Source organism: Protopterus annectens, chromosome 11.part0, assembly GCF_019279795.1.
Source record: "Protopterus annectens isolate FY-2018-M chromosome 11.part0, PAN1.0, whole genome shotgun sequence".
NCBI lineage: Eukaryota > Metazoa > Chordata > Ceratodontiformes > Protopteridae > Protopterus > Protopterus annectens.
Genome location: NC_056745.1, coordinates 479,512,071 through 479,537,418, shown reverse-complemented (window position 1 = coordinate 479,537,418; position 25,348 = coordinate 479,512,071). Strand labels below are relative to the sequence as shown.

General features: G+C 39.9%; 1 protein-coding gene across 1 annotated transcript in view; it reads left to right on the top strand.

The window, feature by feature from the left end:
- Positions 1–25,348, top strand: part of OSBPL8 (oxysterol binding protein like 8) — a 3,324,100-nt gene that overhangs the window by 364,938 nt on the left and 2,933,814 nt on the right. Inside the window, exon 3 of the mRNA XM_044087980.1 lies at positions 6,212–6,286. The gene's annotated coding sequence lies outside the window, so the exon portion shown is untranslated. The remainder of the gene's footprint in view (positions 1–6,211; positions 6,287–25,348) is intronic.

Here is a 25,348-nt window from a genome sequence, read left to right as displayed (position 1 = left end):
TATGGTGACAACATTCTCAGGATCTAGAAGCATTGATTCCTATCATACCTTGCCCACGGTTAGAATTCCTTTGGTGGGCAGAGGCCTGCCACCAAAACATGGGACTACCATTCACTCTACCCCCTGCCGCCCAAACCTTAACAACAGACTCATCAGACTATACATGGAGGGCTCACCTGGCAGGGAAGTGCATTCAGGGCAAATGGAACCCAAGTCAAATGCACCTGCATATCATTCAAAAAGAAATGTTAGCTGTACAGAATGCTCTGACAGCCTTCAAGGACCACATTCTTCCAGGACAAGTTAATGGTAAAGACGGACAACACCACTGTTATGTGGTACATAAACAAGCAGGTGGGTACCCATTCTTTCCCCCTCTGCAGACTAGCCATGGCTCTGTGGAACACAGCCTTGAGCTACCAAGTGCATCTGCAGGCTCAATTCCTGCCAGGAAAACTAAATACACTGGCAGATGAACTAAGCAGAAATTTCATGGACCCACACGAGTGGAAACTGGAACCAAAGACTTTCAACACGTTGATCAACAAATGGGGGAGCCCAGATATAGACCTGTTTGGCTCCCCCCAGAACTACCAATTGGACAAATTCTGCACGAGGGATCCCCACAAACAAGCTTGGAAAGTGGATGCTCTGTCCTTCAGCTGGAAGAGTCTATCAGTTTATGCCTTTCCTCCGCTGCCTCTCCTCTCCAAAGTACTACTAAAGATCAAACAGGACAAACCAAGGATGATACTGATTGCACCAGACTGGCCACGCCGACACTGGTAGCCCCTCTTGCACAGTGTGCCACAGCTAGCCCCATAGCACTTGCCTCAGACCCCTAACCTGCTGTCACAGCAGGAGAGCCAGATTCTGCACCCCTAGCTTCAAGCCCTGAACCTGGCAGCCTGGCTAATTACCTAATATCTCCATTACCATCCCTCAGTAAACAAGTGTTGGATGTCATTTTGGAGGCAAGGAGGCCTAGTACTAGAAAATCTTATGCTGAAAAATGGAGAAGATTCTGTGCCTGGAAACAAACTCAGTGGATGGCCACAGCAGTGCCCAAGTTGCTTCAGATTCTTAAATACTTAACTGGGATGCTTCACAAGGTCCTTTCCTTTTCCTCCATCAAAATTCACTCCTCAGCCATTTCATCTCATTTCAACACAGAACCCACCCCTCTTTTCTCACCCACTGCTCAAGCAGTTCCTCAGAGGGGCCAAAAACTTAAGACCACCCAGGAGAGCCTCAACTCCAGCCCTGGGACCTTAACTTTATTTTGGAAAAACTCACTCTTCCTCCTTTTGAGCCAGCTGCAACTGCAGAGTTAAAATTCCTTTCTTGGAAAACAGCTTTCCTTGTAGCAATCACTTCAGCAAGAAGGATATCTTAATTACAGGCCCTTATGGTAGTGGAGCCTTTCATTATTTTTCATGCGGACAGGGTGTCCCTCAGGACCAATCCCTCTTTCATGCCGAAAGTGGTATGCAGTGTGGCTCTTAATCAGTCCATTCATTTGCCAACCTTCTTTTCTAATCCACAGAACAAAGGGGAACGGATACTGCATTCCTTAGATCTGCACAGACAACTTAAATTTTACTCTGTCCTTATCAGACCTATCATAGGGTACAGTACTCCCTTTGGTATGTACCAGACCAGGCATTTGCAACAACTAATGCAACTTCTGAGGTTCTTTACAAAAAAAAAATTTACAAGGTGTGACAAACTTGCCTTATGCAGAGCCTTAAAGCCCTTTCCGTCTGCTCAGTCTCCTGTAGATTGCTGAGGGTTGATACATGCCTGGCTTACAATGCATCAGCAAAATCCACACTTATGAAAACAATGTCTGGGGAACTGAATTTCCCTGTGACTTAAACAGAACATGCTGGAGAGACAGATATGTATCCCAGTGCCTGCCTTTCCTATGGAACAGGCTTCCCATCCATATGAAGCTGATTTCGTCTGTTAATCAGTTTACTTCCTAGACCAGTGAATGGGGCATGAGAAATGTACACCGGGCCTGGATCACAATGTCCTATTCAGATACAGGACATCATTATTTTTTTCTAGAAAACATGCCTAGTCTTAGAAATGTTACCCAGGTCCTCAGGCTAGTAATATTCTATGAATATCTCTCTCTCTATAGATATATATTTATATATATATATATATATATATATATATATATATATATATATATATATATATATATATAAAACTTGTACAAGTTCGAACACTGAAGGAAAAAAAAAAAAACAAAACAAACGTCAGCTGGTGGGCTAACCCCCCCCCCCCCCGCCACTTAAAGATAACAACTCCGAGATCGCACTACATTGCGGAAAAGGGAAATCTTCCCATTCTGCACTGTATGTGGATCTCCATTCAGTCCGATAATAAGGAGTTTGAGGTCTGACATTTTCGCTCTTGAGTGTACGACATGAACTTTCGTTCATATAATATAGACCGTATATATATATATATATATATATATATATATATATATATATATATATATATAATTGTAAAAATATTATTTTCAGAAACCTGACTGTTCAAAAAGTTGAATTGTATGATGTCAAGATTGTATGATTGGCTTTAAGAGAACTAGGTGTGTGTGTCATAATCTTAATGCATATTGTCTAAGAAATGTGTCCAGTAGAAGTTTTAATGTTTTGTCAGGACAACTTACATTAGGCTTCTGATTTGAAGGCAAGCACCAGATCTTAAAATTTTCACTGGTTGAGCAGAATGACAATGATTTGTGCCTTTTTTTGTCTAGTCCCATGTATATTTTTTGATTCTATGGTAAATTAATGAGAGGCACAGTACTGTTAATGCCAGACAGTTCAGTTACATGGTTAGTGTTCAGAAAATGGACATTGATAAACTTGGGATGTTTGATTTTTTCCAAACAGATTTATACTAATTAAAACTGTCCTTGACTTTTGTGCCTTTTCCCCACATTTATTTTTGGGGTTTTCTGTGATTTTTGAGCAGAAAATACTGAGAAGATACAAAGCAGTGTGACTTGAACCACTGGGAGAAAAAATACAGCATGTTTTTTCTATGCAATGTGCACCACCAGTAAAAGTCATCCTACTCATAGTTAAAGAGAAAATAGCAGTTAAATTAGTTTGCGGCAGACTGACAGCTCACAGCGTTATTTTTTCCCAGTGACAGGAGCAAGCTGCCCATATTTCTGCTAGCATTTTGACAGCTAAGTTGGGGAACTGTTTTGGGGATGGGGAAAGAGTTGAGACTGCAACTGAGGCATAGCAAAGAGGTAAATCAAGGGTTTAAAAAGCAACCAAAGTGAAAATTACTTAGAAATCATTTTTATTAGTATGAGCTAAATAATAGATGAAAAAGAGTAAATTGAATCACAAGTACTGATAATTAAACCTTACTGAGTAAATGAAAGCAGCAAGTTCCTGACATAATGCTGAGCCAGTGGAAGCACAAGAGCCTTTCACCTGAGTCGCCTGTGTGATGTAATTTTCTACAGCCATAGAATAGATTGTAGGTTACGAAGGGGTAGACTGAAAAAATGAAATTTGCGCAAGATGTTAGACCCCATGTGGGCAGACTGTTGCATAACACAAAAATAAATAAAAAGTTTATATAGTACCACAGTGGTGGTAAAATGTAGTAAGCATCAAGATATGATGGAATAAATCTTTTTTTTTTTTGGGGGGGAGGTGAAGTTCTCATTTTAAAATGGTCATACTCCATTTTACTTGTATTTTTAGCTGTCTTTCTTTCTTTTGAGGTCAGTCACCTTTTTGCTTAATTGCTTTGACCTTTTCTTGTAAAATAAAACTTAACATGCCCTTTCTTACATATGGTTGATTCCTTCCATTGACTCATTTGTTTTTGTCCTTTTTACCCAGGGAAGGAACACCATGTAAGGCAGGGTGGCATCCAAGTATAGTCTGTTAAAGGTTGTTGTTGTTTTTCTTTTGGCTTTTCCCGGTTAGTGGTCGCCACAGCGGAACTCTGGTCCGCTAATGATTGGCAGCAGATTTTTTATGGGTGCCGGTGCCAGCTCGACACCCAACCTTCAATGAAGGCACGCCCACTCTGCGCATGTCTTTCGAACTCCACTCGACCGTGGGGAGGACATGCAGACTCCACACCGAAGGCGCTCCAGCCGAGAATCAAACGGGAGAACCTCTTGCTGTGAGGCAGCAATGCTACCGCTACACCACCGTGGCTAAGTATAGTCTGTTAAAGGTGTTTTTTGTAAATGCTCTTCTGTTTTACAGGCATTTTGGGAAAGAAATGAAGTTTTAGGTTATCTGGTTCTAATTTCTTCTCCAGTTTTAAAATTCTTGAGTTTTATCATTTTTCTCCATACAGAAGATTTAAAATCCTATTTTTGTAATGTTTGTCATGGAAAAAAATGCTAAGAAGCAGGTAAGTAGGGATGATTCCATTTCACATGAAGTAGAAAAAAAAAAAAAGAGTTAAATAGAATTACATTCTTACATGAGGTGATGCTTATGGTAATGAGGTGAAGCTTATTGTAAGTCTCTCGTTATAAACTGAACAGTTTTTGATATCTGACCTGGTTGCTGTTTCTCCTTCAGTGGCCATTGGCTATTGTTTTCATTGTGTTCCACCTCTATGGATGTCTGGTATTATTCCTTTTTCTTTCTTTTTATCCCTTATGTTGTGAAATGTTAAATTTGGGAATATTACTGATATGTTTACTGAGCACTTCGCAAATTTCTTTAATGTAATGCACTAGTAGAGACATTTTTTATTGAAAAGAATATGCTGACTTTTTGAGCACCACAGTGCATAGTCGAACGACTTTGTGTATGTTGGGCTGAAGGGAAAGAATATTATAGCAATAACCCACGCCTGGGTGTGGGTTATGCTGGATTTACCCACTGTTGGTGTGGTTTGGTCACGAGGGCGAAGCCCGAGTGGCCATACAAAGCCAACCGTGGGTAAATCCAGCATTACCCACACCCAGGCGTGTGTTATTGCTATTATACAATGACATTATTTAAGAAAAAAAATAATTACTTTTCTTAAATAATGGCATTGTATAATGCCTCCTTGTTGCCCTTCCGCAGCTGTCTGGTATTCTGCGGCAGTTCTGATGTACTGCGAATGAGTATGCCTACGCAGTACATCAGAGCTGTGGGCAAAAGCAACGGAGAAAACAAGATCTCCGTTGCTTTCTACAAACTGTTTCGCTATGTTAAATGGGTTTAACATAGTGAGACAGCTTTAAAAAAATCAACGGAGAATCTCCATTGCTTTTTTTAAAGCTGTCTCGCTATGTTAAACCTATTTAACATAGAGAGACAGTTTTGGAAAAAGCAACGGAGAAAGCAAGATCTCTGTTGTTTTTACAAACTGTCTCGCTATGTTAAAGGAGTTTAACATAGCGAGACAGTGGGAAGCAACAGAGATTTTGCATTCTCCGTTGCTGTAAAAAAAAAGAATTATAGTAATGGAAAAAGTCTGGGCGACCGGACCTTTATCCATTACTCATCATCATCATCAACGCTGACCAGTCAGCGTGCACGTTTTTGAATATTAATGGGGGGTCGTTGTATAATATAAATGTCTTGATGATGGTGAGTCAAAGATCTCAGTAAGATCCACTAAGAAAAGTGTGTCAAATCTACCAGTATTTGTAGGCAGTGGGCATTATTACTAAATCCGGCCGAAGAGCTGTGTCTTAGCTACATACGTTTCTTCACCTCATTAGCTATTTGCAATTTTTTTTAATTTCCACTGGTCAGTGACGTGAAGATTTGATGCATGCAGCTTAATGGCTTTATTAATTATAAGTTCCTTTTATGAAATAAAAACTGAACTTAAAAGCAGTTGGATGGTATACTCAGTGAATAGGAGGGCTTTTCATATTATGGTCTCCACTTCCCAGGTCAAGTTCTTCAGTGCACCTCCTCCCGTGCAGTGGTCTGCCTGTGTAGTGTAGCTGGAAGGAACTCACCCCACCCCCACAGTCTCTGTTGGTAGTAGCACTGCTTCAGCACTTAAAATGCCACTTCTTCAGCATTCTTTATTGTACTGTATGCAGCTTGTGTATGAATATTATTGGCAGACTTGGAGTTGGCTGAGGTAGTTGATGTTACAGACCATTTATAGTCTTTGTAATGGTATAACTTGCCAGAGAATGAAAGTGTGATCACTACTAAAATTTTATTGGTTGTTATTTTGCTTGCAGGTACAGATGTTTAAAGATTATGCTCTGAAAAAAGGAGTTGTATAGGTGGTGAAAAAAGAAGAGTATGCAGTGAAGGTATGCCTTTTTATTTGTTTGTTGTTTATTTGTTAACAGGGTTAAGGTATGTTTTATATAGACCCCTTTTCAACCACAGTTCTAATCTTTCTAAGAAGGAATGCAACAGCAAGATATTCATTGTTGTAGACTGGCATTATACCTGTTTCCAGGATACTTTGGAGAGAGTAATAAAAGTATTAGAACATATGGTGACACCTTAAATTTGAAATTAAATTCTGTATACGCAGTAATACTAACAGTATCAGATCATATGTGGTATAAAACAATCATAATAGATGAATTCATATAGATGTAACTAAAGCAATATAATTAGTTCTATAAAGAATGTATATTTGCTGTGTGTTTTAAATAGCTGTCTCATATTAGTTTATTAATACTGTGTGATAGTCATGCCAGATGTCAGTTTAGTAACACAGACAGTATGTTGTGATTGCAGAGTATTGAGCATAGTTAAGTATTTATTGACATTTATTTACTGGAAAGCCTGACTGGGTAATAAATATCCATTTTTCTTGGCGGCCCAGCGAGAAAATGTCCAGAAATTTAAATGACATCAGAAAAACACAAGTACAAATGTACTAATTAAAAAAAAGTATATATACATGCAGTTTGATAATGAAATATATAGGGTACAATAAAGCATTAGCTGACACCAGTGATGTAAAAATGCAATTAAAAATGTTTAAATATGATAATCAGTATTTACAAAAGTATTAGAAGTTTAGCTTACTCATCATCTCCTTTCGGCTGTCCCTGTTAGGGGTCGCCACAGTGGATCATCTGTTTCCATTTCTTCCTGTCCTCTGCATCATGCTCTTTCACACCCAACCCCCTGCATGTCCTCTCTCACCACATCCATAAACCTTAACTTAGGCCTTCCTCTTTTCCTCTTACCTGGCAGCTCCATCCTTAGCATCCTTTTCCCAATATACCCAGCATCCCTCATCAGCACATGTCCAAACCAACGCAATCTTGCCTCTCTTGCTTTGTCTCCAAACTGTCCAACCTGAGCTGACCCTCTAATATACTGATTCCTAATCCTCTCCATCCTAGTCACACCCCGTGCAAATCTTAACATCTTTAACTCTGCCACATCCAGCTCTGATGCCTGCCTTTTTGTCAGTGCCACTGTCTCCAACCCATATAACATAGCTGGTTTCACTACACTTTTGTAGACCTTCCCTTTCACTCTTACTGGTACCAGTCTGTCACAAATCACTCCTGACACTCTTCTCCACCCATTCCACCCTGCCTGTACTCTCTTCTTCACCTCTCTTCCACACTCACCATTACTCTGAAGTGTTGATCCCAAGTACTTAAACTCATCCACCTTTACCAACTCTACTGCCTGCATCCTCACCATTCCTCTACCCTCCCTCTCATTTACACATATATATTCTGTTTTTGCCCTGCTGACCTTCATTCCTCTCCTCTCTAAAGCATATCTCCACCTCTCCATGGTCTCCTCAACCTGGTCCCTACTCTCACTACATATCACAATGTCATCTGCAAACATCATAGTCCACGGGGCCTTCTGTCTGATCTCATCTGTCAACCTGTCCATCACCACTGCAAATAAGAAAGGGCTCAGAGCTGATCCTTGATGTAATCTCACCTCCACCTTAAACGTATCTTTCACTCCCACCGCAGTCCTCACCAATGTCACACTACCCTTGTACATATCCTGTACCACTCTTACATACTTCTCTGCCACTCCCGACTTCCTCATACAATACCACAACTCATCTGTAGGCACCCTGTCATATGCTTTCTCTAAGTCCACAAAGACACAATGCAACCCCTTCTGACCTTCTCTGTATTTCTCCAACAACACTCTGAGAGCAAACATTGCATCTGTAGTGCTCTTTCTTGGCATGAAACCATACTGCTGATCATTAATCATCACCTCCCTTCTTAACCTAGCTTCCACCTTCTTAACCTAGCTTCCACTACTCTTTCCTATAGCTTCAAGATGTGCCTGATCAATTTTAGCTTACTATGCTAGGAAATAAAAGTAAAAGTAAATGATGCAAGTCTACCTTAAGAGTGAGGAGAGGGCAGAAAGTTTATCCTACTATGCTAGGAAATAAAAGTAAAAATAAATGATACAAGTCTATCTTAAGAGTGAGGAGAGGGCAGATGTTGAAAGGTATAGATACTAACAACAAAAGGTTGGGTTAAGTAAGAATGTAAAGGTTTTGTTAATATAGATCATACAGGTGAGGTGGATGGGCATTTCTGCAAATGAGTGAGAAATTCTTTGAGAGATAACTTAAAATACATGGAGACTAGTTATAGTTCTGATAGTGTTTGGGATAGAGTTCCATAGTTTGAATATGCAGTGTTGAGTATAAACTTTGACCCATACTTTTTTTTTGGTTTATAGATTTCAAACAAGTTTTTGTCTTGAACAGTGTATGGGAGATAGTGATGAAGTACTGAGGAGATGGAAGGGCTGGTAGAAGGGTTATATAGTATTTTAAGTGTTAGAAGAAGTTGCAAATGGGCTAGTTGTGGATCTCTAACCAATTGAGAGAACGTAATGCAGAGCAATGATGAGCTTTATGTGGCAGGTTAGCTGCAAGTTTAGTTATCCTATTATAGTATTGCTCCAGTTGTGATGTAAGAGAGATCTGTATGGTACTCAAAATAGGGGAACCTTGGAGAAGAGAGGGTAAAAGATAAAGCTAGGGTAATCCTACTAGAAGCAGTAAGGAATTTTTGCTCTATGTAGTAGACTTAACTTTTGATGTGCCATTTTTGTGCAGTTTTGTATGTGAAGATCAAACTTTAAGTTGTCATCTGTGGTGACTTAAAGGCATTTGGTGTTGGTAACTACTTCAATAGTTGTATTGTTTAAAGAGTTACTTTTAGCATTGGCATGGGACTTTGGAAAAAAGTAGTAGTAGTTTAATAATTTTGGGATTAAGTAAAGGTTTTGATGTAGCCACGGTTCAACTGAGTTGAAGGCATTTTGTGTCATGGATTTTAGTTGTAGTGGGCTGTCAGATGAGCAGATGATAGTTGAGTCATCTATATTCTGAATAGGGCGAGCTTGCTGAGAAGAGATGTATAGGTTATTGATGAAAAGCTTAAAGAGCAGTGGATCGAGAATAGAGCCTCTGGCAACAACCATTTTAATTAGGGGAAAAGGATAGCAAGAAGAGAGCCATTTGACCAATTATCTTTCAGATAGGTAGTTGGAGAACCATAGAAGAGTTGGTTTAGAAAGATCAAACAGGACATTTGAGTCAGCAGTTTCTCATGTGACACTGTGTCAAAGGCTTTTGGGAGATTTAAGAAAACATAAGAGGTAATTCTTCCTTGTTCGCTAGCCTTATTAATGGTGTCTGAAAAGTTGAGGAGAGCTGTAGTGGTGCTATGGCCTGGTCGGAAACCAGGTTGGGGTTAGGAGATGATTTTGCAAGAGGTTCCGAAGGAGTTGCGTATGAAAATGCTTTTACTGTGCCTTAGAAAGGGGGAACAAGATGGCAGTTGTTTCCACAGGGCAGTTATATGGGAGTCTTGAATAGAATTGAGCCTGGGTACGCTACTGAGTCTGCAGCGAGTTTGAGGTACTCAGCACGGAGACTATCAGCAGAAGAAGAACAGTGTTTGTTTCTTTAGTAACCATCTTACGTATGATTTGCAGACAGGATGGAGATTGAAAGCTTGGATGTCAGGACTAATTGAGTTTTGAGGAAGATTAAATACTTGGGGAGAGCTAGAAGTAAGAGAGGCTGTGATGTCTATGAAGAAAGTGTTAAAATTAATAGCTGTTTCTGAGGGGAATAAGACTGGATAGAGGTTTGGTGAGGAAGAAGAGCCAAGTTAAAAAATTTTCTTAATTGAGCTCCAGAATTTCTTTGGATGTTTTTATGATTATCTTGTGGGTCAGTAATTTTTTTGTTTAGGTTAACCTGCTTCTTAGTGAGGTTGTGCCACTCCTTGTATAGAGGCAAGGTTTGAGGGTTTTATTTTTGTGCCGTTTCCATGCCGTGTCACTTTTTTGCAAAAGGGTTCTTGTAGACTGACAGCCAGGTGGATTGAGTATTTTTTACTCTCTTATTTCTAGTAGGGGCAAGGGTATTTAAAAGTATTCAAGAATATATTGTTGAATTTGTTGACAGCTTTGTCTAGGGGTATGTTTTTGAATGGAGACCAGTTGACAGATTTTAGCAAATTGAGTGTATCAAGATGAAAACTAGAAAGACTTTTGGTAGTTATGTACTGATAGCTGGTGGATGATTTCTGTATTGTTGAAATTAGAGTAATGGTCACTAAGGGAATCTGATAGTTTCCCTGAGATAACATACGTACTGGGATCTGAGAAGTATCCAGTCAAGGACAGAATTTTTATTATTTGCTTTGTTGATTCGAGTAGGGGAAGAGATCAGCTGTTTGAACCCATACAAGTTAAGAATAGGAGTTGGGGTGTTAGATTATTTATTTATTTTACTTTACATTTGTTTACCAGGATAGTCTGACTGGACACATGTCCTTTTTCAGCAGAGGCCTGAGGAGAAAAGGTCCACATTGAAAAAATACAAATAACAATAGTACAATACTCAAGCACCAATAACAATCATGATGAAGTATTGCTTGATTGACCTTAGGAGTAAGATAGAGAGGGAAGTATAGATAATGTAGGTGATAGGAATAGTCAGTGAAAGCAGAGAGAGTAAAGGGACTTTTGGTTAAGCTGAAATAGTGACAGGCCTGGGATATTTATGACAGAATTAATTGGGTAGAACAGGGACACAACCACCTGGATAGAAGAGGTTTTAGAGTAGTTTTAAATTAAGCTTGGGATGTGGAGGTAATATTTGTTGGTGGTGTATTCCAGATTTTTTCCTTTGTGATTTGAGATGAGGGAATCACCTGTCTGATTTTTGGAGACATTGATTAGAATATGGTATTTATTGGTGGAGCATAATGATCTGTTAGTGGCGTAAGGTTGTAATAGGGTTTTTAGGGCAGGTATTTTTCCAGCATTTAAGAGAATTTTATAGGCCATAGTTAACTGAATGTACTGGAGGAGATGGGGAAATTCTAGCCATTTAAGTTGTTTGAGAGCAATACAATGGTGGATCTGGTTGGGTAGTTCATAGCATATCTGGCAATTTTTATTGTAACAGTATTCAAGTTTTTGTATCTCTGATTTCTTTAGGTTTGTTAGAATGGGAGTTGCATACAGCAGGGTGGAAATTAGATGAGTATGGGCAATGGAAATCCTGGTATTCTTTGTTTAAATAGTGTTTCTTCCTATAAAGTGAACCGGATTTTTATGTACTTTTTTATAGTTTGGGAAATGTGTATATCAAATTTAAGTTTGCAGTCAATTTATGCTCCCAGACGTTTGGTGTGATGGAAATGTGCTAGTGTTATTTAGTGAGAACATCTGAAATGTGGAACTGGGAAAACAGAGTTATTAGGTTGGAATACTAAAAGTTTGATTTTATTGGTGTTTAAGATCAGTTGATTATTAGTGAGCCATGATTCTACTGAGTTAAAGACTTTTTGAGTTAGTCAGAAATTCGGGTTGTGAGAGAGCAGAACATATAACTGTTGAGTCATCTGCATATTGTATGAGAGAGGCCTGGGGGATTGACAAGTGGAGGTAATTGGTAAATATTGAAAAAAGAAGACCTAAGGTAAAGCCTTGAGAAACTCCAAGGGTTACAGGTAAAAGGGGGGATAAGGACTGTTGCCAAGAGACTGTTTGCTGGTGTCCAGTTAAGTAGCCTTGTAACCAAGCAATATTAGAGTTACAGAAGTTTAGTTTAGAGAGAAAATGTAATAGTTTTGTATGTTAAGAAAGATAGAATATACAAAGTTATTATTATTTATGTGAATATTGACAATATTACTAAGGAACAGTGCAGTAGTTGTACTGTGGAATGATCAAAAGCCGTGTTGGGTGCTAGTTAGGAGATTATTGGTAGTAAGATAATTAGCAACTTGGATATGAATGACCCTCTCCAGAATTTTAGGCAGTGGGGATAATATTGCTATTGGTCGAAAATTACTAAAATCATTTGAGAAGCCACCTAATATGCAAGGGTATTATATAGGAAGTTTTCCATATGGAAGGGTCTTGCTGTTCTGTTATGGACAGATTGATTAACATTGATATAGGATAGGCTATGCCATTTGCTGCTAGATTTAGGTATTCAGCAGGAAGATTGTCTACTGCTAGAGTTGTGGGTTTTAGCCTCTTCAATAATTTTTGATATTATTTGTTGATACAGGTTGTAGGGTGAAGATTGGGTTAATGATGGGAAAGGTAACTGTAGTTTGAAAGGAGGGGGAGTTTATTGGATAGTGCTAAAATAGTTTCAGTAAAGTATTTATTAAACTGAGTAGCGATGCTTTCTGAGATATTTGTGGTGGTGGGTGGAGGTGTACTGATTTTGCCTGGTTGAAGAATATTATTTATTGTAGACCAGAATTTTTGTGAGTTTTTATGGTGTTTGGTTTGGATTTTTGAGTAGTATTTTATCTTGTCTTGTTTAATCTGTCTCTTTGCTTTATTTCTAAGTTCCTCTTAGGATTGGAGAGCAGACTGTGACTTTGTTTTAGTCCAGTTAACCCATATCACAGATAACCAGTCAATAGTCACCTAAGATAATGGTTTCAGTAGTAATTTTTGTAGTTATCCAACGAATAATTTCTTTTAATAAGCTAATATTATTACCTGGTGGTATGTATCAGGCAACAATACAAAGCTTCTTATGTGTATTACCATTGAGAGGAGAGATTACAAGTTCTGTGTTTTGGAATGTTGGTATTTTAGCTTTAAGGGTTGAGAAGATATTTATGTGCAATTATAATGCCTCCCCCTTTTTTGTGTAGTCTGTCACATCAAATTATATTGTAGCCAGGGGATAGAATTTCAGAGTCTTTAATATGGTGTATGGGCCATGTTTTTGTAATGACAGTAATACCCGGTCAGTGTTGAAGAAACCATGCTTGAAGGTTTGTAACTTTATTTGCAATACTACAAATGTTAATGCAGGTAAAGAAAAGTTTTGTGAGTGTTGTAAAGGAGTTGGGTGGAGGACAGTGGAATGGATGAGGCCGAGAGGCCGTGGTTGGGATGGATGTCACCACAAAGAGTGATTTTTAGAGAAGACTATTTTTTTTAATTAAAAATATATGAATTTATTCCAGATTATGTCAAATGTAAACTGAATACTTAAATGTTTTATATTTCATAAAGGTGAGTAGGTTAGACTTTGACATTAAATAAGTTTGAGAAAAGAGGTATGAAGGAGGGATTAGCCTGAGTGTAAAGTAGGGTGCTGGTAGTGTGTGAGTGTGAATAAACTGTGAGTGTAATATGGTAGGTAGTAAGGTGATGTAAAATGAATAGTAAAAATGTGAAGATGCAAAAGGATAATGTGGTAGTTAATGGGAGAGTGTAGTTGAATGGAAAGGAAAAGATGTTAAAAAAGAACAGAGGAAGTTGTGGGAAAATAAAGTAGAAATGGCTTGCTGGAGATGCCAGGCAAGGTGGTCCCTTTTAGAGATGGAGAAAGATTTAGGTTTTAATAGAGTATAGTCTTTAAGAGAAATAGTGTACTGTGGTGTGGCAGCGTGAAACTGTGAATTAAAGATGGTATTAGGAGAATGATTAAGTGTTTAGTGTGTATAGTAAAAGGTTTATGGGTATTATGTTTTCTTTCAGTATTATGAAAGGAAGGGTAATAATGAATAAGGACTTGTTGAAGAGGCAGAATTGAATATTGCACGAAGGGGGAAGAGAATAAAAGTACAGATTGTAGACTTAGAACAGTAGAGAAGAGTAAATAAAGTGAGGAAGTAGAGAAAAATAAGTATGGAGGGAATGTAACACAAGATTGGAGGGAAGGTAACTTAAGATTGTAAAAGATTTGTGTGAATGGTATTGGATAATGAGGTAGCATGGCTAGTAGGAAATGAAGGAGATAGGAATGAGGAAGGGGAGGGGATATGGTCAATAAAAATTTAGATAAGGGATGGGTGGGTGGGAAGTGGGGATAGGGCAAGGAAGCATAGTGCACCTGGGTGTTACGAGGGTGAATGGAGCGAATTAGAACTCTTCACAGATGGAGGTACTAGCCCAATAAAACATGGTGGTATTAGTTGAAGTAAAACAATCAGTAATAATGGAGGTAAGGGAAGGTTTAAACAACAGTTTGTGTGGCTTTGCTGAAATGTGAGTAACTGAGCTGGACAGTGGAGCAGAGAAAGTTTTAAAAAGTTGTTATGTGTAAGAAAGCCATACATTAATGCCAGGATAAGCTGACCATGGGCAAGAAAGATATATGTATTACAGTAAAATGGCTTTAACAGGCCTGAAGTAACATACAAAAGTGTCCTTTTTCTTTAGCGTAGCCTTGGCTGCAAGTTCAATGGTATGAATGGTTTTAGCAGCTTACCTAGTGGCAGTCTGAAAGGCTATCTCTACTGAAAAGTATTTTTTATAGGCTGAAAATCCACCTAGAAGAACAGAGATAATTTTATGCAGAAAATTGACAAAATGATGACTTTTGACACTGGGTGGAAGAGACAATCCTGCAAATCTTTAACTAGGTAAAAGAGAGACAAACCATGATAAGACACCAGGCAATGAATGTTTAGCACTTTCATTCTATTTAATACTTTAGAAAGTCTTCAGACATCAAATCAAATCAAAGAATACAAAAAGCTTTTAAAAATCTGCATAAAATCATGTGATACAAAGTATCCAGTAGGATGCAAAACTAGTTGTAGTGTAACAATCCAATTTTGTCTTGAAAACACTGAATGACAAGCTGTTAAAGAAGACATGCTACTTTATATTAACGAGCCAAAAATGCTTTAGAATGAAAAAAAATTAATGGAAGCTGTCTAACTATAGTCTCCTAGTCTCCATGCTTGCAAAAAGTTTTTTTTCCAATATTAATAGACTCATTTAAACTGGGAAGACAATCCAATCAACCTCAAGTCTAATCTGCCATAGTGACTCACGGCATTCTAAAAATGTTTTAAAGCCCCCAGAGAACATATCAGCTTGAATGTAATCTAATGTTGAAAATGTGAACTTTGAAATCAACACAAGATGTCACATGCTTAGCTAAAGCATTTCTAAAATCTTTTTTATGAATAGCTAAAGAGTGCTCATATATCCTTCTGTACAAAGATCTAATAGTTTTTCCTGTATAAAATCTATCACAAGAGTCACATAGGGCTTGTGTAGACAACATACTTAGAAGTGAATTCAAATTTTGCCCTGGCGAAAACAGTCTGATCTACATGTTTGAAGGTCACAGAAGTCGAATTACTCAAAAATCTACATTGTTTACAATTGCCACAACTAAAGGTACCAAATGTGAATTTGGCCAGGGAATTAGAGGAAACACATTTGCTATGTTCTAGCAGTGTTTTAAGGTTGTGCATCTTCTTGAGCATGAAATTTGGCTTTTCTCCAAGAACCTTAACTAAATCTGAGTTACCCATAACAATTTTCCAGTTGTCAGAGATAACACATTTAATATTCCACATATCATTAGAAATAGGTAATGGGAGTGCCAATCTGGGGAAAGGTGAATTTTTGGCCAGTTGTCAGTGCTGTCATGTACTACAATATAACAACTGGTTGAAGGGTAACATTCAGTCAGACTAGGATGTGCTTTAGTTTCTCTGTGAGTGATTACTTCATTTCCCAAATTAGTCAACCAATGTTGATCATAACCACTGTGGATGAAAAATGCCCTTAGTTTTGCCAAGTCTTCAGTGAACAGCACTTTGTCAGTAGTGAACCTACTCAGTCTGATGAGCTGGCCTCTTACCACTCCTGTCTTCATGTGCATAGGGTGTAGACTTTCCCTATGGAGGTATTGGTTGGCAAATGTCTACTTACGGAAAATGTTGCTTTCTAAGAGCCCACTCATGGAATTAAAGGCAGTTTCCAGTCCCTCAGTATATTATATGGAGGGGATTGGTGTTAAGGCCGACAGATTAAGAGCAAGTATAGTGAAAAGGAAGCAAGGGAATTGCTGGGTCTGCCTATCCCTTGAATGCTCTGGAGTCCGACGTAACACCAAGGTCAATGTTGCAAGCACCTGTTTTTACAGCTAACACTTATTTAACTCCATAGACCAATGCTCCAACAGCCACTATGGTGGCTACGTCTGTGACAATACAATCTAGCAGTTCCAATGGAGATAGCAGTCCTTTTCCTCAGTCTGTTACGTCTCCAGGTCCTCTTTTAGTGCATCCCTCTTGGACCATAAAGACACAGAAGTGGTAAGGGAAAGTGAAAAAATGGAAGGAAAAATTAGATACTTGCTGAGATTCAAAATCTCTATGCAATAATCAGTTGTTTGTAGCACACCTGCCATTGCTTTAGAGAAGTTTTTCTTTTATTCCTAGTAACTCTGCTTCTACTTCTTCTTCTTTCGGCTTTTCCCGGTTAGGGGTTGCCACAGTGGGTCACCTGTCCACTCAGGATTGGCAGTGGAGTTTTACAGTGCCGAGTTGCCAGCCCAGCCCCCAACCTTCCACAGAAGGCACACACAGACACACACACACACACACACACACACACACACACACACACACACACACACATGCATGCACACACTTACCAGCCCGACCCCCAACCTTCCACAGAAGGCACACACACACACACACACACACACACACACACACACACACACACACACACACACACACACACAGGGACAATTTAGAGTGTCCAATCCACCTACAGTATGTCTTTCGGATGTGGGAGGAAACCGGAGCACCTGGAGGAATCCCAAGCGACCACAGGGAGGATATGCAGACTCTGCACAGAAGGCACCCCAGCCGAGGATTGAACTATATCTGGGAGGAGAGTAAAGATGAAAAATAACAGACACCAATTAGTATAAGAAGAAACACAAGCAATAATATGAACCTTAGCATGGATAACCTCAATTTCAGGTTAATTAAGGCAAGTGTTAGCAGCTGTCTATTTGGGACAAGTATTCAAAGGAATTCTTCTTTCGGCTTTTTCCCGTTTAGGGGTCGCTACAGCTGAACTCCGGTCTGCTAATGATTGGAAGTAGATTTTTTATGGTGCCAGCTCGATGCCCAACCTTCAAGAAGGCATGCCCATTCACGCATGTCTTTCGAACGCCACTCTACCGCAGGGAGGACATGCAGACTCCACACAGAAGGCAGTCCAGACAAGTATTCTAAGGAATACATTTTATTATTTGAAGATGTACTTCATTATGTGTGTCTGTATTAACTTAAGAGGTTATGAAGATGTGTTTTTTTTCTTTTGAGGGCTTTTATTAAAACAAAAACTCCTGTTAAATGTGACATAGGTTCCAATGCTAATGATAACAAAAAAAATTATAAAGGATTAACCTGCCAAACATTAGTGGGTGCATGTATCACAAAAGCTGAAAATAGATATTTAAAAAAGTTGCCATGTATAATAGGTAGGAAACATCATTTCTTACCATAATGGCAACACTTTCCATATTATGTTGGAATATGAATGGTATCACAGGTGTAGACAAAAGGAAAAAATATTTAATTATACTAAGAAATGCAGAGTGCAAATAGCAGTGCTACAGAAGACACATTTGGAGAGATGTGAGCATGTGAATTTGGTAAAGAAAGGATTTCAGGATGGATATTCAGCAGAATATCAGGGGCAAAAGTAAACAAGATTATTTATATTAATCACTAGAGGAGCTCCAATAGTGATAGAAGAGAGAAAAAAAAAGATAATAATGGCAGGTTTGTGGTAGTAAGGGACTACAGGCAAGGGATGAGGACAACACTGACAAGTACTTGTATTCCAAGACTGATATTATGGAGTTTAAAAAAATTTGGGAGAAATAATTAGCTTTAACCAAGGAATATTACTTATAGGTGGAGACTGAAATTTGATTTGCAACAATGAGGATGTATCTGAGGGGCTTAGAAATTAAAACGTAACAAAAGAGGGTAGATTTCTGAAGAAATTTAGGAACTCTGGGAGAATTTACATATTATTCCCCAAGGTGTTAATAACTGGGCTAGACTAGACAGAAATTATATTTCACAGGAACATGTATATTTAGTTGAAAGCTTTGACACACACCCAATAACTATTTTAGATCATGTACAATAATTAAGATAAAAAAAAGAAATTCTGTACTTACCATAAAGTTCCATCTGTGTTATCCATTTTCATTCTTCCTCAAAATATGGGTTTGAATCCCATCCTCAGATCTGACTTGGCTGTTACTTTAGTTAGTAGCCACCAAAACGCTCTTGGGTTCCTCCCTACCCATATTGCACCAACCCCTAACATACCTCAGATCCTGTTTGCTGGTTGATTTAAAGTAAGAAATATTAATATAATATTCCTGACAGAAAAAGCCATTATCCAGAGCAAAACATGAGACGCACAGTGGTGTCCTTATCTCTCGTTCTCCCAAAAGTCCGTAATGAAAAAGGATGAGGGTTGGTGAGCGGGAGTTGAGGAAGAATGAAAATGGACAACACAGATGAAGTTGTGGTAAGTGCATAACTTCTTTATCTGATGTTGACAATTTTCATTATATTCTCAACATCTGGAACAGAGTCCCCAGCTACCTAAATTTCAGGGTGGACTCTTAAGAAAGGATATTCCTGAGCAGTGGTCTACAGTAGTGAGGAAATCATTCTATGTTGCGCAACATATAAACAAAGGTGTGGCATCTATGTCCAAGGAAGACATTGTTCCACCGTATTCGGTATTCATCAGACCTATAATTGAGTACAATGCCCCTTTGGTATGTACCTAACCAGGCATTCCACAGTCCACAGAGGTTCATCACTAAAAGAATACAGGGTATAAGTAATATGTCCTATGCAGACCGCCTCAATTTACTAAATTTGCTGGCTGATTTTAAACTGTATGTTAGAAAACTCTATTTAAAATATAATCTGAAGTTGTCAGTCTTCATCCTCATCAACCTGTGGGTTTGGTTCCAATCCCTTAGAACTGACTCGGCTGTTTCTATAGCTCGTGGACTCCAAAAACTGTCTGGCACATCCCTTTCCCATAATGCTTAGGGTAGATTACCTCAGATCTCGTTTGCTGCTTTCAGCTTCAGACATAGTTTCTCCATCTCTCTCTCAGGCCTCACCAGTTAAGTAAATATTTTTTCATAAAATTATCCCCTTTTCTTTCTTAGCTAGTTTCTAGCCTTGTTCTGCTTTATCGCGCCCTTTGTATATCTTTCAACCATTTTTTAGGTAAATTACTTCAATTCTTTCACTTTCTCTTTCCGTCTGACTACTGTTAAGTAGTTCTTACTTACTATTGTTGGTATCCCTTACCCTCTCTCTCTTACTGTTAGATAAGTTTCCTATTACCATTGTCGGTAACTCTTTTTAAAGAAAAAAAATTCTCTCTCTTTTTTCTGTCCTTTGTTTTTTTCTTGCGTGAGTGGTGTCGTTTTCCTCTTTAAGAGTATGTGTGTGTGCATGTAATTTGCCGTCACTGTCTGAGATATGGCTGATAAAGAGAAGGCTCCGACTGTCTTCAAAAATGCAGTCAGACCAGCATTGATTGTGCATGTATTGCTTGGGTCCCATACATCTGCAAGAGGAATGTTCTATCTGCCACGCTTTCAGTCACCAAGCATTGGTAGATAGGAAAAACAATCTCATCCTGGAAGGCCTTCTTTCCTCCTCTTTTGGGTAGGCCATATCTGGTTCGGTTAAGACCAAACACAAGTCTGGTGCATACTTCTTCCTCTTCTAGATCCTTGGAGTTGAAGAAATGTTATGCCTTGGTACAGAGCACTTCCTCAGTGCTGAACCCAAAAAAGAAGAAAACATCGGAACCAACATCAAAATCATCGACCCAGAAGCATGCTTCGGAGCCTATTTTCTGTTTCATATGTACAGACTCCATTGTCAGCACCAGAACAATTGGCTTCCCTTTCTTTTACTTCACTTCCTAGGACTCCGTATTTACCTTCAGTGGACCCTTTTGCTGACAGACCACCATCTCCATTTTTAGACAGATCAAGGTCCCCCTTGGTGGCTTCCATCCATTCTTCCGGGAGTCTGACTGAAATTGACATGGAAAAGTTGGTGATGAAATTTTTTCGGGCCCAAGGTATATCAGGTTCTCAGTCAGTGCCTACTCCTTCAGGACAGGCACCAACACCTTCCACTCCCTCTTCCATTCCTCCTTCTCTAGCTGGTACTGTAGAGTCCTTGCTTCCAAGCCTTCCGAGACCGACAGAGTCTGTTCCAAATATATCCTTCTCTTCACAATGGACGATTGCCTTGAGCACTTAGGTTGTGTCGGAACTGGAGTCTTTTTGGGGCCGCATCTTGACTGTCGGTTCCAAGTCATTGGGGTCTGCTCACTTTTTATCGGAGCTGTCTCAGCATCTTGATAAATCGACACGAACGAGTCTGGCTTCAGTCTGGAGGGGGACCTCATTGGTATGGGGGGGAGCTTCAGCACTGATTTTTTTCACATTCAGTTCTGGAGCATCTCTTCTCTTCTGGCAGGTCTGTCTTTGAGGCCATGAAGAGGGCATTGGTTACTTCTAGGACCACATTGGTCCATTCCTTCTTGGAGTCTCCATCCCTGACTGCTAGAGCCCAGAGCCTCAACCAACTCCTCCACAGGGTCAATGAGTACTGCAACATCAGGTCACCCCTTCTTTTTCCAAAATCTCCTCAGACATTTCCACTTAGGAGGTCCCTTGTTAGAAATCGTGTAAGAGGAAACACTTGGACTCCCCAGAGGAGTCCGTCACAGAAGATATGGATTTCGATGAGGAAAAAGGGTTCCCTAGATCACCTTCTGATCCTGTAAATACTTAAACAGAGAGGTGGTTGGAAGTCCCTAAACCTTTTGACTAAGAAATCCATGTACCTGCAGGCTTTCGGTACCCGCCCATTTACTTCTTGGGTGTCTCCACCCACCGAAGAGCACCTTAAATTGATCTCTAGTTGAGTATGGAAGGTCCCTGATACTACTCTACTAATCCCCAAGAGACCATACAAAATCAATAACCCTGGAGAATAAACCCTTCCGGACAAAGGGAGTTCCTATAAATGTCATGGTGGGGAGTGGCTGATACTAAGAAGGAACGAACAGAAAAGAGTTCCTCTAACCGTCCCACAACAAAGAGTCATGGATGATAGATAGATGTGGAAAGTAAGTTTATGCTTCTTCGACCTTTGCCCTATCGTCCTTGACCTACCTGGCATACTTCACTAGATTACAGAGGCCTGATAAGGGAGCTGTCAGATACTGTCTAAGGAGCTGTGTCTGAAGAGGTACAAGAATCAGTTACCTCTCGCCTGGCTACTTTGACATCCATTTCCAATTCTTCCATTTGGTTCATTTCACTTGTAGCCGAGGAATGACAAGAGCAGCGGATTCAAGCATTTCCATAAGGAGGCACACCTGGATGCATTTGTGTGATTTTTGTGGAGCCCTTCAAGTCCTCGTTTGTCAGTGCACCTTTTGACGGCTCTTCCCTATGTGGCACGACTGTACACTTTAACTAGGTGTGAGAAGGATGGGAAAACACTTTCAGCTATCAGAGTAAGTTTAAGTTTTTCCACTTCTCAGAGGTCCTTCTCTAGAAACCAATGAGGAGCTGGCAAAATGTGTTTCAGAAAATTCCAAGGGTCTTTCAAGACTACACCTAGTGAAGGTTCCCTCAAGGGCAGGGGGGGGCAATAATAGAAGACGCTGCCCTTGCTGCAGAAGTGGCCCACAACATCAGGGTTTCAGGTGTACCTTCTTTGGGAAACCCTTCCAGCGCTCATGAATGGAGACCTGATTGTCCACCTCTGAAGGTAATCGGGGTCGCTTATCCCTGCATCTAAATGTTTAGCAAGAAATCACCTCTGATACTTGGGTGCAGAGGATCATTTCCAGAAGCTATCTTTTTTCCTTTTCCCTTTCTCCTCCCTGTTCAAAGAAATTTCTCATTGTTCCACCCAGTAAGAGGGAACAGGCAGCAATGTAGATTCAAAAGCTGCTAGAAAGAGTCATCCGAGAAGTTCCACCAGACCAAAGAGAATCCATATTTTACTCAAGATTCTTTTTAGTGCCAAAAAAGACAGGGTACTGGAGACCAGTTTTGGATCTCTGCAAACTGAACAAGTCAGTTCAAAAAACAAAATTTCAGATGGTCATGGTTGTCCATTCTTCCGTTTTTAGGAAAGGGTAACTGGATATGCTGTATAGATCTTCAGGATGCGTACTACCTGATAAAGATGGACAGACACTCCTGGAGATTCCTTTGCTTCTGGCTGGGAGCCAGTCATTACCATTTCAGAGTTCTGCCCTTTGGTCTTACCACAGCCCCCAGGGTGTTCATCAAATGCATGGCAGTAGTATGGCAGTAGTAGCAGCTTACTTAAGACTTTGAGGATTTAGGGTGTTTCCGTATTTAGATGACTGACTCATTTCCACTACTACCAGGCAACTACTACTGACAGCAAAACAGGACGTTTGGCATGTATGCAACCATCTAGGCATCACATTAAACTTCAAAACATCGTTGCTGGAACCACCACAAAGTCTGACCTTTATAGGAGCTCTGTTGGACACAAGAACCTCCATTGCTTCACTTCCCTGTCTCGATTGGAAACTATCCAGAATCAGATACATATATTACTCAAGCATTGGGTTCAAGAGACTGCTACCTTAACTTTTGTCCCCCTAACCAGGTTAAACATGACAGTTTTACAGTGGCTTTCTGCAACTCAATGGTCTATCCTTCAGCATCCTTTGTCTACGCCAGTCTTGATCACCAGTACATGCAAAAGAGGTCTTCTTTGGTGGATTTATTCAAAACAGGCCTTTCAAGGAATTCCATTTATTCCCCTTCATTCCAAGGGCACAGCGACCTCGTATGCTTCCCATCTTGGGTTTGGGGGGGGGCATTGTCAAGGAAGGAGCATCCAAGCGACTTGGTCCCCATTAGAGGCCAATCTCCATATAAACGTTTTGGAAATGAGAGCAGTGCTATTGGCATTGCAAACACTCCAGAACTCCTTCGTCTAGGGATGATTGCGATTCAGACAGACAACAAACAAGGGAACCAGATCTTACCCATTGTGCCGAGAAGCTCTCCGAGTGTGGCAGTGGGCAATCTCATCCAACTGCTTTCTGATTGCAATGCATATTCCAGGGACGTCAAATGTGATAACAGACAAATTGAGCAAGTGTATACTTCATAGTCATGAGTTGATCCCTCAATCCAAAAGTGTCAGAAATGACTTTCTACACATGGGGCCAGCCTTGCTGCGACCTTTTTGCTTCCCATCTGAGCAACAAATGCATCAGCTACTTTGCCCTCATCCTCCATTTGGCCCCAAGTCTCCGTTATGCCTTTCCTCTGACCCTCTTAACTCCCAGATTTCTTCAGAAAGCAGCCAAGTTGAAGAGCAAATTCATCCTCATTGTCCTTTTTGCCCTTGTCAGATTTGGTTCCCCTTCCTTTGGCTTCATCTGATACAACAGCCTTGGATTCTGGATCCAACCCTGGACCTCCTGTTACATCTGATGGGCATGTTACCCAGACATTACAACTCTCAAGCTGACAGCTTGGTATCTCCAATTCGATTAGTGGCCAGGCATGATGTGCTCTCCTTACCAGTCAGATACATACTTTTGTTGTCCCAAAAAACATCTACACACAACCTTTATGCAAGTAAGTGGAAGAGGTTTGTTCATTGGGCATTTGTACATCACCTTGATCCTTTTTCAGCAGCTAGTCACAAAATTCTTAATTTTCTTCCTTCCATTTTCAGTGATTGTGCCTCCACTTCTACAGTTAGTCCAGCTGGTTGCCATTTCTGATTTTCACAATGGTTTCCATGGTTCATCTGTAGCTTCACATAGGCTTTGTAAAGCTTTTTTAAAAGGTGCGCTTCTCCTAAAGCCTCCTTACAAGGACCCTATTCCTCTTTGGGACCTTAATTGATGCTGCAAGCTCTAACGCAGCCTCCCTTTAAGACTGCCTCTAGATGTGATCTAAAGTTTCTTTCCTGGAAAACTATTTTTCTGGTAGTCATCACCTCGGCTAGACGAATTTTGGAAATCCAGGCACTTTCATCAAGACCACCATATTTGATATTCCATAAGGATAGAGTGACACTCAGAACCAACCCATTCTTTCTACCTAAGGCTGTTTTGGAAGCCAACCTAAATCAATGCAGTAACCTTCCAGTGTTCTTTCCAAAGTTCTCTAACAAGGGGAGTACTCTTTACATCTGTTACAGTGGATATAAAAAGTTTACACACCCCTGTTAAAATGCCAGATTTCTGTGATATTAAAAAAATGAGACCACAATAAATCATTTAAAAACTTTTTCCACCTTTAATGTGACCTATGACCTGTACAATTCATTATTCTTGGGTAGGAGTCTTATCAGCATGGCACATCTTGACTTGGCAATATTTGCCCACTCTTCCTTGCAAAAGCACTCCAAATCTGTCAGATTGCGAGGGCATCTCTTGTGCACAGCCCTCTTCAGGTCACCCCACAGATTTCCTATTGGATTTAGGTCTGGGCTCTGGCTGGGCCATTCTAAAACTTTAATTTTCTTCTGGTGAAGCCATTCTTTTGTTGATTTGGATGTATGCTTGGGGTCATTGCCATGCTGAAATGTGAACTTCTTCTTCATCTTCAGCTTTCTAGCAGATGCCTGAAGATTTTGGGCCAAAAGTGACTGGTATTTGGAACGGTTCATAATTCCCTCCACCTTGACTAAAACCCCAGTTCCAGCTGAAGAAAAGCAACCCCAAAGCATGATACTGCCACAACCATGCTTCACCGTGACGGTGGTGTTCTTTTGGTGATGTGAAGTGTTGTTTTTGCTCCAAACATACCTTTTGGAATTGTGGCCAAAATGTTCAACCTTGGTCTCATCAGACCATAACACATTTTCCCACATGCTTTTGGGAGACTTGATATATTGTTTACCAAAATTTAGCTGGGCCTGTATGTTTTTCTGTGTAAGAAAAGGCATCCGTCTTGCAACCCTACCCCATAGCCCAGACATATGGAGAATACA